The following is a 12,008-nucleotide window of genomic DNA, read 5'->3' as shown; positions in this document are numbered from 1 at the left end:
TAACATTTTGCTGTTCTATTACTTTACTTCTAGAGTTACGACAACGTAAGCAGTAAGCTTCGGTCACTTCGTGTGCGGTCAATTTATTTGTGAGAGAACAGTCGAGGCTCAATGAAACGCACGGTCATTAAATGATTGGTCACTCTCACGGGGTACGCAAGCGTTTCGCGAACAATCTGAACATATGTAAGATACAGTGATTTTTATCGACAACAATTACTTGATGACTTGAAATTGACTCGTGAATTTAGCTCCGAGTCACGAGTCAATCCACATTTCTTATACGCCGAGTCAAGTCAAGTCATTTTAGCAAAGTGACTCGAGTCAAGTCAAGTCATGCGAAGAAGGTGACTCGAGTCTGACTCGAGTCAAGTCATGACTCGAGTCATCCCAACACTGGTTGTTACTGTCATTGCCAAAGCCAAATTAAATAATCGCTAGATTTTGCCTTCAATTATTATTGAAACAAATCAATAACAACTTGAATATAATCATTATTGAGCCAGAGTAATAGCATTGCTTCTTAACCTTAGAGATCGTACCCATTGTGCTTCCAATAAGATTTCTTGTAGCCCCTGTCCATTTTCAACACAATTACTGATGGAACCCATATTGAAATCAGAAAACCCATTCACATGAAATCACGCCTAGAGTGAAGATTATTTTATAGTTGAATAAATTGACCAAGAAAATATTCCACAGAATATAGGCCCGATTCCACAATGAATCTCGTACACCCTGATGTGGTGCTTTGTACCCCGATGGGGCCTGCGGACCCTGGTTAAGAACCCCTGGAATAGAAATATCCAATCAGCGAAGAATTCATTGGTGTTACAGCTGTAGAGCGTACTGCTACCTTACTCGTCCCCGATAATAACATGAATAAAGAGAGCAAACAACACCCAGCATATAACCAACTATACGTCACGGGGGTCACATAATACCAATGGTTGCCATACTTACCTGATTAGATAGCTATATACCCTACGCAACGCAAGCTACAACCTTTTAATGTATTATTATTGCCCATGACAGTTTCATGGATTGTTGCGTCCGTAGGATTACCAAGTCACCGTTCCCAGTCACAAGTCCATCTCTGATTTTACGTTTGACCCGACTCAACTCGAGTCATATTTATTTATTCACCCAGTCAATCCGAAATCGAGTCATTTTACGAGAAGTTCACACCTAACCAAATCACAATTTTCCGTCACGAATCATCAACGGGTCAAGTTTCACCATCATGAACTAGAAATGTGACGTAATAGCTGATCTTTTACCGCAAGGTAGCTTTGAAAAGTGATGGGATAGTGAAGTTTGTTGAGATTTCAGCGATTTTTATAGTAGTTTTAGCGTGAACTTTAGGTTCATATATCTAAAAAAGATATACGGCACTTGAATATATTGTTGAACACTTGAAAATACAAAATGCCGTCGCAGGCCGCACAAAATGCGTTCGCGGGCCGCGTGTTTGAGACCTCTGAATTAGACCATATTGCCACAACGGCGTAATCCCAGATGATCTAGGGGTCAGGATTCCTGGCTTTCACCCAAAGTTTGTTTATTCCGTTACCAATTTCACAAGATCTGAAGCAATTGAAGATATGATTACAATCATTCACAATTCATATACAAGCAGTTGCATGAATGCAATGTGTCCAGTACACGCTTTTCACAGAAAACACCCAGCAGGGGCACGAGAGATCTGATACACTCTACACGGCGATAAGTATTTGCACTGCATTCAAATGTCGAATTATAATGAACGATTGGGACTAATTGTCTGTGTCATCAAGATTGTTCGCTGAATTGCACATTGTTCCCTGCATCAACCACAAATATATCATGCCTATTGGTCAATTCGCAGGCTTGGCATGGGCATTTTTTCATAGATCGATGGCGCTGCATTTGATGTCTCTCTTCGCATCGATCGATGATGCTGGTTTAGATCAGTGGTTCTTAACCTTTTTTCCTCCAGCGCCCCCTTTCAAAAATTATCGTGCTCCAGCGCCCCCCAACCGCATATTGTAAGGAATGTAATAAAGACAATGAGTAAGAGGGAGGGCCGTAACTGCACTTCGTCATCCCCCCTAAAAATGATTGCCTTGCGCACCCATAGCGTGATAAACCAAACTTCCGAGGGCTTCGCCCCCAAGAACCCCGTAGCGTGATTTCGATGGTCAGCAAAGTTCGTGTGGCATGGTCGCCCTAGGTAACAAAATTTTCCATAATGCATGAATGAATAGGTGGTAATTACATATACAAGTCGCTATAAACTTTTTATCCTCTCAGCCCACGTAATCAGATTTACCAGTAGCGCTGATTGAGCTGTTGTATGGGAAGATGGAGGGCACGTAATTATTAATTAAACATATTCGGGCGTGCCCGTAGGTACAATCAATTCGTTACCAGGGCCGTAACAGCACTTCGTCAGCCCCCCAGAAACGTTGGTCTTAGCCCCCCACTATCGGGTGATAAACCAAACTTCCAGGGGGCTTCGCCCCCAGACCCCCTTTCGGCTATCCACTATTTGCTGATACTAGTCATCTACATTGGGTGTCCATTTACTGAGCCAGGTATTCCCGCCTAGACGCGCGAAGCGCGAAAAATTTCAATAATTAATGATTGAATTGGTAAATATGATCGGGAATTGCATGTATATTGATATCAAATTTTATCCTCTCTCTGCTCACGTAAACAAATTTACCGGTAGAGCTGAGTGATGTGTGATTGAAAAGGTAGGACCCCTTAATAATAATTATACATCTTCAGGCTTATACCCGTTGTCAGGATCGCAACGGCACTTCGTCAGGCCCCCCGAAAAAAACTTGGGTCTTGGGCTCCCATAGGGCGATAAACCGACCGCCCCCATCACGTTGTTCGTTTTGCCACGAAATAAGCTGTACTGTTTAGCGAGCCAGTGCGAAGTGCGAAAACTTTCGATAATTCATGATAAAATCGGTCAGTAAGATCGGGAATTGCATATATATTGCTAATAATTTCTTGTCCTCTCTGCTCACGTTACCAGATTTACCGGTAGAGCTGAGTGAGGTGCAATGTTCCGTCTAAGCTGCTCACGTGCGCAGTGCGGACATGGTATCTGTGCACAGAAAATCTACGTTGCGTACAACTAATCCGAAGTTTTGACCCTTTTTTAGTCGTTACGCACTGTTGTCCAAGTGTCTGCGCAGTGAGTTTATTGAGTGTGCGCAGACTCATCAAAACGTAGAGCGAACATTGTTAGGTGTCTTGGAAAGTGTAGGGCCCGTAACTAATAATTGAACATATTCGGGCGGGTGAACCCGTTGGTATGACTTCGTTGCATGATGTTATTTCGTGACCTCCTGTTTGCTATATCAAAAGATATAGAATCGCCCAACAGGGATATCGCCCAACAAGAATATCTAGTTTTAGATATCCCTGTCGCCCAATCGTACTAAACTAAAAGACGAACACGATTTCAAATTGGTATTTCTTTACTGGCATATAATTTTTCCCTGCCGGATGGAATTCGTCTTCTGGGGTTCAGATTGCCAACACAGGAATATTCGGTGCCAGTCATTTAGGCGCCCATGGACAATTAAACCTAGATGTCTTTTGTAGGCTATATATAACGAAGTTTTCGGTGTTCATTTTCTCTGAATACTCATTAAGGATATGTCATACCACCACATCATCTACTGCGAAGCCATTTTTCTCCAGCGCCCCCCATACCGCCCCCCTGAGCCCAGCGCCCCCCATATCGCCCCCTGAGCGTTTCCGCCCCCTTTCAAAATCGCCAGCGCCCCCTGGGGGGCGCTGGTGGCAAGGTTAAGAACCACTGGTTTAGATGATGCAAAGTATCAGAAGTGATCTATTATTATAACAGTAATTTAATTATATAGCAGGCACATTTACGTCCTATGCCCACCACATCGGTTAGCAGCTTGATCTAACAACGACATGTGATACAAAACGATCCTTGCACCCATGGTAATCAAGTATCCTCTGGCATACACGGCATCTTTAGTGACTGCGACATGCATCTCATTCGTACATTATTTGCTTCGACCTGGAAGAACGGCACCTAGTTGGATATACAATATACATTATACATACCAATTATATAGGATCGGAAACGTGACCAAAATCAAATTTCTGGGAACAAAGCCCCACATTTTACCAGCAGTATTACCGGAAGGTTAGGCTACATCGTTGCCTTTATTCTACATCTACGGCACATCTGCAGTGTGTCAAGTTCACGTGTTGCTACAGCATAGAAATATTCTTAGATTCATCGACACAACGCTCATCGTGCAAATGAGTGCAAGCTCCATTGATGCTGAGGATCTCGAACGTCGTATGTATTGTATAGCAGTACGATAATCAAATATGTACATAACCGTATATCGCGGACTCATCATAGACCTGATACAGAAAGGAAGGATTGTATCAGCCTGGCATTATCCAATTCACAGCTATTGAGCTATACGAAAGATAACAAACTATGGAATTGTTTGCAACTAAGACATATCAGATCGGGGGAAGCACCGGCCACAGCAGCTGCTCTGTGGCCGGCCACAGAATGTAATGTGGATTTCACAGCTTTTCTGGAACTTGAAATAGTATTTTCCACATATTCTTGGTTCTTTGATTCCGTAATTGTTTCGTTCGGGTACTTTCATTACGGTATTTAGTATTGAAAACAAGAAAACAGGTAAAATGACGGCATATTGACCGATCCAGTATCTCGATGGAACAGATTATGCATTCAAGGAGGTATATAGTCGAGTCTACTTAAGCGTAAATCGAAAATCGGCAGTGAATTAAGACAAATTCCCAGTACAGTATTGTATTATTCATAAATTCATCAGGGCAATCCATTAAAGAATTTAAACTGCCCCTACAAACATCCTTAAACTGCATGATCAAATATATATGTATTACTTATGCGCACCGCAGACTCATCATAAACGATAATCATGGTTGAAAAATGAAGGGCCTTATCATCATCATATTGTTACTCGTAGGTTTGCATATTTACAAAATAAAACTAACTATACAATCGATTGCAATTGCAACTGCAACTGCACAATGCACAATGCACATTCACATCATACGGTTGAAAATCAATATCAGAACGGGGGAAGCACCGGCCACAGCGAGCTCTTATCTGTTCTGTGGCCGGCCACAGAATGTCATGTGAATCTCACAGCTTTTGGGGAACTTATAGAGATTTTCTGACGGATATCTGGTATACATTGTTTTTTCCAATTCTATGCAGTTGCATACGATTAGCTGTGACGAGTTTCAGCCGAATATTTAGTCTATTTCTATAAAAAAAAAGATACAAATTAACACTTACCATCAGTTACCAGTTTTGATAATGTCTTCATCGCCTCTATCCTTCTATACCATTATTTCCTGTTTCATTTAGAGGATATCCTCCTTTTTAATGCATTCTTTACATAATTTTTTGTGTTTCTAATTGATATATAGAGACGATCTCAGATCGTTTGATCTTTTTCCCATCTTTTCATTGTATTTCTATTCTTCTGGTATTTCGGGTGAGAATGCATATAAACTGAGCTAAACTGTCGCTCTCACCTAGTTCTATTTACTGTAAGCCCATAATAGAACATAATTGATTTTGCATTCGACCACGATTGGGTCACATACAGTGATACTAACTTGATATATTGCAGCTGGCCATGAAATTTGGATATGGCCGGCCATGAGAATGAGTTTGACATGGCCGACCATAGAAATTTCATGGCCGGCCATGCTGAAATTTCATGGCCGGCCATGAAAATCACCATGGCCGGCCACAGAATAGCACTTTTCATGGCCGGCCACGGAATATCTGTGGCCGGCCACGAAATTATCCGTGGCCAGTAAGTGGCCACGGGAATGCTGAAAGTCCGTCTCGTCTGGGAACTACAATTTTCGATATCGAAACTATAAACATGGTATAAATTCGTTTTTGGCAATTTTGGGTGGTGCGTATCTAAATTGATAGAGCACAGTGAATTTGTTATACGAGGTTTTAGAACAATGCAGTTATGAATTAGACCATATTGTCTCAACGGCGTAATCCCAGATGGTCTAGGGGTCAGGATTCCTGGCTTTCACCCAGGCGGCCCGGGTGCGATTCCCGGTCTGGGAAAATCTATTTTTGTAATCGCGTCGCGAATCGATACCATGGAATGGAATTCTTGCACCGACAAATAACAATAAATTTACTGGATTCAAAAATGTGAAGAAATCACAAAATATATACACCTCATCACACAAAATATGCGGTAAATCAGAATTTATGCCATCAAAGCTCCTCCAGTGCGGTCATGGGGATTAGTACTTTTCGGTACCGCGAAAAAGTACCATAGTTTAAATCAATTTCCAGCAATTTTAAGTGGTGCGTAGCCTATCTAAATTGATAGAGCACAGTGAATTTGTTATACGAGGTTTTAGAACAATGTAGTGATGAATTAGACCATACTGTCTCACCGGCGTAGTCACAGGTGGTCTAGGGGTCAGGATTCCTGGCTTTCACGCAGGCGGTCCAGGTTCGATTCCCGGTCTGTGAACTACAATTTTCGTTATCGGAACTATAAACACGGTATAAATTCGTTTTTGGCAATTTTGGGTCATGCAAAACGATATTAAAACACAAGCCTGGCGTAGTGTTCAAATCCGATCAACTTAAGTATAGCACTTTTAGCGCAACGATGTCAGGTATTTATTGTTGCCGGAGCATTCCCAGACGGTTTAGGGGTCAGAACTCCTGACTTTCACTCAGGTGGCCCGGGATGGATTCGGGATGTGAAAAATTCGGGATGGATTCGGGATGTGGGAAAACTATTTTAAATTTTTTGAAACTACAACATGCACTTACATTATTTTCCCGGAATCATGGATTGTAAAATTCATTTCCAGCAATTTTCAATGGTGCATAGCGAAATTAGAACATTCCTATACTACCAATCCAGAAGACTTTTTATAGCGCATTTTAGACCAATGTAGTTGTGAAGTCAATCATGTTCCGCCGGCGCAATATCAGATGGTAGGCCTGTATCTGTTGGAATTTCTGGATTTCAGCAATCTTAGGTGATGCATTACCAATTTGAACATACTACATGTCCAGTAAATGTCTTACAGTGCATTTTAGAGCAATGCACTCACATATTCTACCATCCCATCCCACCAACGCAATCGCAGTTGGTATAGCGGTCATGACTCTCACCCATGCAGGTGGCCCGGGTGTAGGCCTGCACACTCGAATAAAAATCACGAAAACGGTTCGATTCCCGAACTGGTAGCGAAGCGACAACATGCACTGAAATTATTTTGCCGAAATTTAGTATATTATGCATGCCAAAAAGTTAATGTCTTATGTTCCATTTTAGACCAATACAATTATGGATTTTTCAATTCTAAGTCGTGACGCAGTCACGAATGGTGTGGGGATTAGGATTTCTGACCTTTACCAGAGGCCTCTCGCGTTCAATTCTAGGTTGCAGGGGTAGTTTATTCGTCGGTACCTCCAAATAAAACATGGAATAAATCAGTTCCCAGCAATTTTAAGTGATGCATATACTACGTATATTACTGCATATTACAAATCTATACACAAACTTGGCAATTCCTAGTTTCCCCTGACAAGTGTCGGCCGAAAATATTCGGATTTATTTCATCATCATCATCATCATCATTGGTTTATTAGCAATTTTATCAGTTCAATACTCCACAAAAAAATGCGATACAATGAAAAGAAAGGAAGATGTCGAAGCGACTAGGAGTTGTCTATGGAATCAGACACCCACCTTGGCCTTGGCGATGTAAAGGGGAGGCATGCACACTGAATGAAAGTAAGAAAGATAGTATAGAGAAAGGAAGCAACAAGAAATAGGGCGGCATGTCATGGGAAGCGAGATCGATAGGTCAGTCGTGGTCAGGTAATCTTGAGGATGGACTGTATTGCATTTTTAATATGAGTCTATTATTTAATTGGATACTAACATTCCAGTAAATCTCTTACACCCCAATTTAGAGAAATGCAATTATAATTTCAACTATTCTGTTCCCGTAACGTAATCCCAGATGGTCTAGGGGTCAGGATTCCTGGCTCTCACCCAGGCGGCCCGGGTTCGATTCCCGGTCTGGGAACGTATATTTCTGTTATCGTGAAGCGACACCATAGAATGGAATTCTTGTAACGACAAAATAACCATAAATATACTGGATTAGAAAATGTGAAGAGATCATAAAACTTAAAAAATATACACACCTCATCACACAAAAAATGTGGTAAATCAGAATTATGAAATAGAAGCTCCTCCAATGTGTTCATGGGAATTACTGCTTTTTCGTACCGTGAAAAAGTACTAAAATTTAAATTAATTTCCAGCAATTTTTGGTGGTGCACATCTAAATTGATAGAGCACAGCAAATTTGTTTTACGGGGTTTTAGTACAATGCCTTTATGAATTAAATCATGTCCGATGTAGTCCCAGATGGTCTAGGGCAGTGGTTCCAAACGTGGGCGATATCGCCCCCCAGGGGGCGATTTGGCGGTCTAGGGGGGCGAAAATAACGAAATGGGCGATAGGGGGGCGAAAACGGACGATGGGGGAGATGGGGGCGAAAACAACGAAGGGGGATATAACGCGTTAAAACGGCTATATGGAGTCAGGACCGTAACTGCCAAACACCAAACCCCCCAATTGGGGGCGAACTCGAAGGGGGCCCAACATCATTTCGTGAATTACCATCAATTATATAGTAGTTTTTTAGAAATTCATGCAAATTTTTCAAAAAATTTTTCGCGCTGCACGCGATTCAATATTGTCATATATTTGGATTCGGGGACACCTTTCCCACAACAAAAATACGCATGACTTATGGAAATAGAGACTTCGGCGTCGGCCATTACTGCGCAACGACACGCCAAGACATATGAAGTTATAGGCCATGTAACATCAACAAATCAAGCTAAATAATCAAAGCATACTAATCATGCAACAACTGAAACATGCCTACGTACAGAAACTCTTTATGTAATGATTGTGATGTTTTATCGCTATAACGGTATTTAGAAGTCATATTGTCGATTTACGGGCAATATGTATGTAACCTCAAATTTATAAGTTCGAGCCTAAATCGAAACGTGATTATATGGCAACATTTGGGTTATTATTAATTCTATTTTTTGACGGTTGCGACCAAACATTCTTCTTTGGCTTGCTGTAGCTTAGATTATAATACACAGCAAGAAACGTTGTCACATCTGAGTTTTTGAGAGTATGTTTCATAGTTTCCCGGGTCGTTTGCCATTGGACCCATTGGGTGGGGCCCGATGATGCGTTCGAGCAACAAATCTTGAACGTTCATAAAGATATTTGGAAAGACGGACATTCATGTATATATGCGCGTTAGGTAGAGGTTGTATCAAAGTGTTGAGCCAGCAAAAGCTCTGCTGTTATCGGCTGAAAATTTTGGGGCCAGAGATCATTTTACAATTTTTGATCCATCGGTACCACATCTCCCCTATACATATATGTTTAATTCTCCATAGGTGCCTCAATGGCTGGGGCCGAATATCCCTGTCCTGGCGATCTGAACCCTACAGGACAAATGCCATCTCGCAGAGAAAAATTATTTCCCAGTCAAGAAATACCAATTTGAAATCATGTGCGTCTTTCAAGTTTGGTACGTTTGGGCGAATTCTATATATTTTGACATAGCAGACACAGGAGGTCATGAAAAAGCATCATGCAACGAAGTCAATATAACAACGAGGCAGCCCGAAGATGTTTAAATATTATTTAGGGGTTCTACCTTTTCTAACACACCACACTCGGCTCTACCGGTAAATCTGAATACGTTAGCAGAGAGAGGATAAAAATTGATAGCAATACATCTGCAATTCCCGACTATATTGACCGATTCGAACATGAATTATATAAATTTGTCGCGCTTCGCGCGTTTAGGTGAAATTAGGTGTCTCACCAATCAGTACATGAAATAGGGTATAGCTGATATGTAGCGACAAAAATCCCACTGACTAAGGGGGGTCTGTGGTTGGTTTATCGCCCTATGGGGACCCAAGACCAACGTCTGTGGGTGGGGGCCTGGCAAAGTGCTGTTACGGTCGTGATTGGAGTCAAGCTGGAGAAATGACTTTTTTTGTAGTCAACTCACGAAAATTTAGCTGCAAAAGTGTATTTCCAGGTCGAGCGGAAAAGTTGGCCTTTTTTATTAGTCAACTCACCGGTGATCCCAGCTTCTATGCCCATTTTTCGATTCCCATTATTTGGGCGGCGATGATCGGTGTTGAGCTTCAAAAGGGGGCGATGAGTCGAAAAAGGTTGGGAACCACTGGCCTAGGGGTCAGGATTCCTGGCCTTCACCCAGGTGGCCCGGGTTCGATTCCCGGTCTGGGAACATAGATTTTTGTTATCGCGAAGCGACACCATAGAATGGAATTCTTGTAACGACAAAATAACCATAAATATACTAGATTAGAAAATGTGAAGAGATCATAAAACTTAAAAATATACACCCCTCATAACACAAAAAGTGTGGTAAATCAGAATTATGAAATAGAAGCTCCTCCAATGTGTTCATTGGAATTACTACTTTTCCGTACCGTTAAAAAGTACCAAAATTTAAATTAATTTCCAGCAAATTTCGGTGGTGCACATCTAAATTCATAGAGCACAGCAAATTTGTTATACGGGGTTTTAGAACAATGCCTTTATGAATTAAATCATGTCCGATGTAGTCCCAGATGGTCTAGGGGTCAGGATTCCTGGCTTTCACCCAGGCGGCCAGAGCTGGATTCCCGGCCTGGGGGAAAACTTCTAAATTTTGCGAAACGACAACATGCACTTACAACATTTTCCCGGAATCATTTTCGGGATCTCGGATTATAAAATTCATTTTCAGCAATTTTCAATCGTGTGGATTCCTGGATTTCTCCCAGGCGGCACGAGTTCGATTCCCGATCTGGGAAATGCTTTCTTTGGTACCGCGAAACAACACAACATTGCCAGCAATCTTGGGCGATGCATTCCCAATTTGAACATACTAACCCCGGGGCAGAAAAATGTTGTTTCGGACCTGATTAAAACACATAATCAGATAGTCGCACCGACCCAACAGTATACCAGGACTGTCAAACACAATCCCGACAGGCCACACACGGCCCGCCTGACGATTTCATTCGGCCGGTGTAGAAATCTATTTTAGATCCCACCAAGTAGCAATCACCAGAGCTCACATTACAGATGGCCCAATTCATGACGTATGTTCCACTCCATTCCTGCATACCAGTGGTTACCAACCTTTTTTCACCCACGCACCATTTCGAAGTTTTAGGCAGTGCTCGCGTACCACCTAGATAAGATAATCGCGTCAAAGGCGGTCAAAATGTTTTCACCGTGTTCAGCTGCCGAAGGCAGCGAAACAGAAAATAAACTGCCCATTTTAAGGCGCAGTATATGATTTCTGTAGTGGATCCATTTGGAATTCTAGTGATCGAATATAATAAAACGGAATTTGGTTACGTAAGAATCCAAATGCTTTGCGACTAAATTTCTTTTTCGTAGGCCGGCATTGGTGAAATTGCCCCTACAAACGACGACGGCAGCTTCTTCAAACTAAAAATCATGACCCACCTGAACTAATTGCTACCCTCGGCCGAAAAAAGAAACAGAATCTACTCTCGTACCACCTGGAAGACCTTGGCGTACCACTGCTGTATATAGTCGATTGGCATTGGGCAAGAGTTTGCTAGTGTGACGTCATATTGACAGATAATGTGTTAAACCTCATTTTTGAATCCGCTAGTGGGCGCTAAGGAATGTACGGAATTTGCTTTACAAAAATACCGTAACCCTAACTGACAGATTATACCATTCCATCTCACCAACGCAGTCTCAATTGGTCTAGCGGTCATGACACTCACCCAGGCGGCCGGATGTTGGCCTACATACTTGAATAAAAATCACAAAAACGGTTCGATCCCG

General features: G+C 41.9%; 2 non-coding genes across 2 annotated transcripts; both read left to right on the top strand.

Moving 5' to 3' along the window:
• The first annotated feature begins 6,073 nt into the window (after positions 1 to 6,073).
• Positions 6,074 to 6,145, top strand: Trnae-uuc (transfer RNA glutamic acid (anticodon UUC)). Its single transcript has one exon. It is a non-coding gene; the product is annotated as a tRNA-Glu (tRNA).
• Positions 6,146 to 8,073: 1,928 nt separating this feature from the next.
• Trnae-cuc (transfer RNA glutamic acid (anticodon CUC)) lies at positions 8,074 to 8,145 on the top strand. The gene has a single exon. It is a non-coding gene; the product is annotated as a tRNA-Glu (tRNA).
• Positions 8,146 to 12,008: the final 3,863 nt, after the last annotated feature.

This window comes from Botryllus schlosseri, chromosome 3 (genome assembly GCF_051294905.1).
Source record: "Botryllus schlosseri isolate E-star chromosome 3, Bs_hap1, whole genome shotgun sequence".
Taxonomy (NCBI): domain Eukaryota; kingdom Metazoa; phylum Chordata; class Ascidiacea; order Stolidobranchia; family Styelidae; genus Botryllus; species Botryllus schlosseri.
Note: the sequence above shows the minus strand (reverse complement) of the source record. Positions and strands in the feature narration are given on the sequence as shown.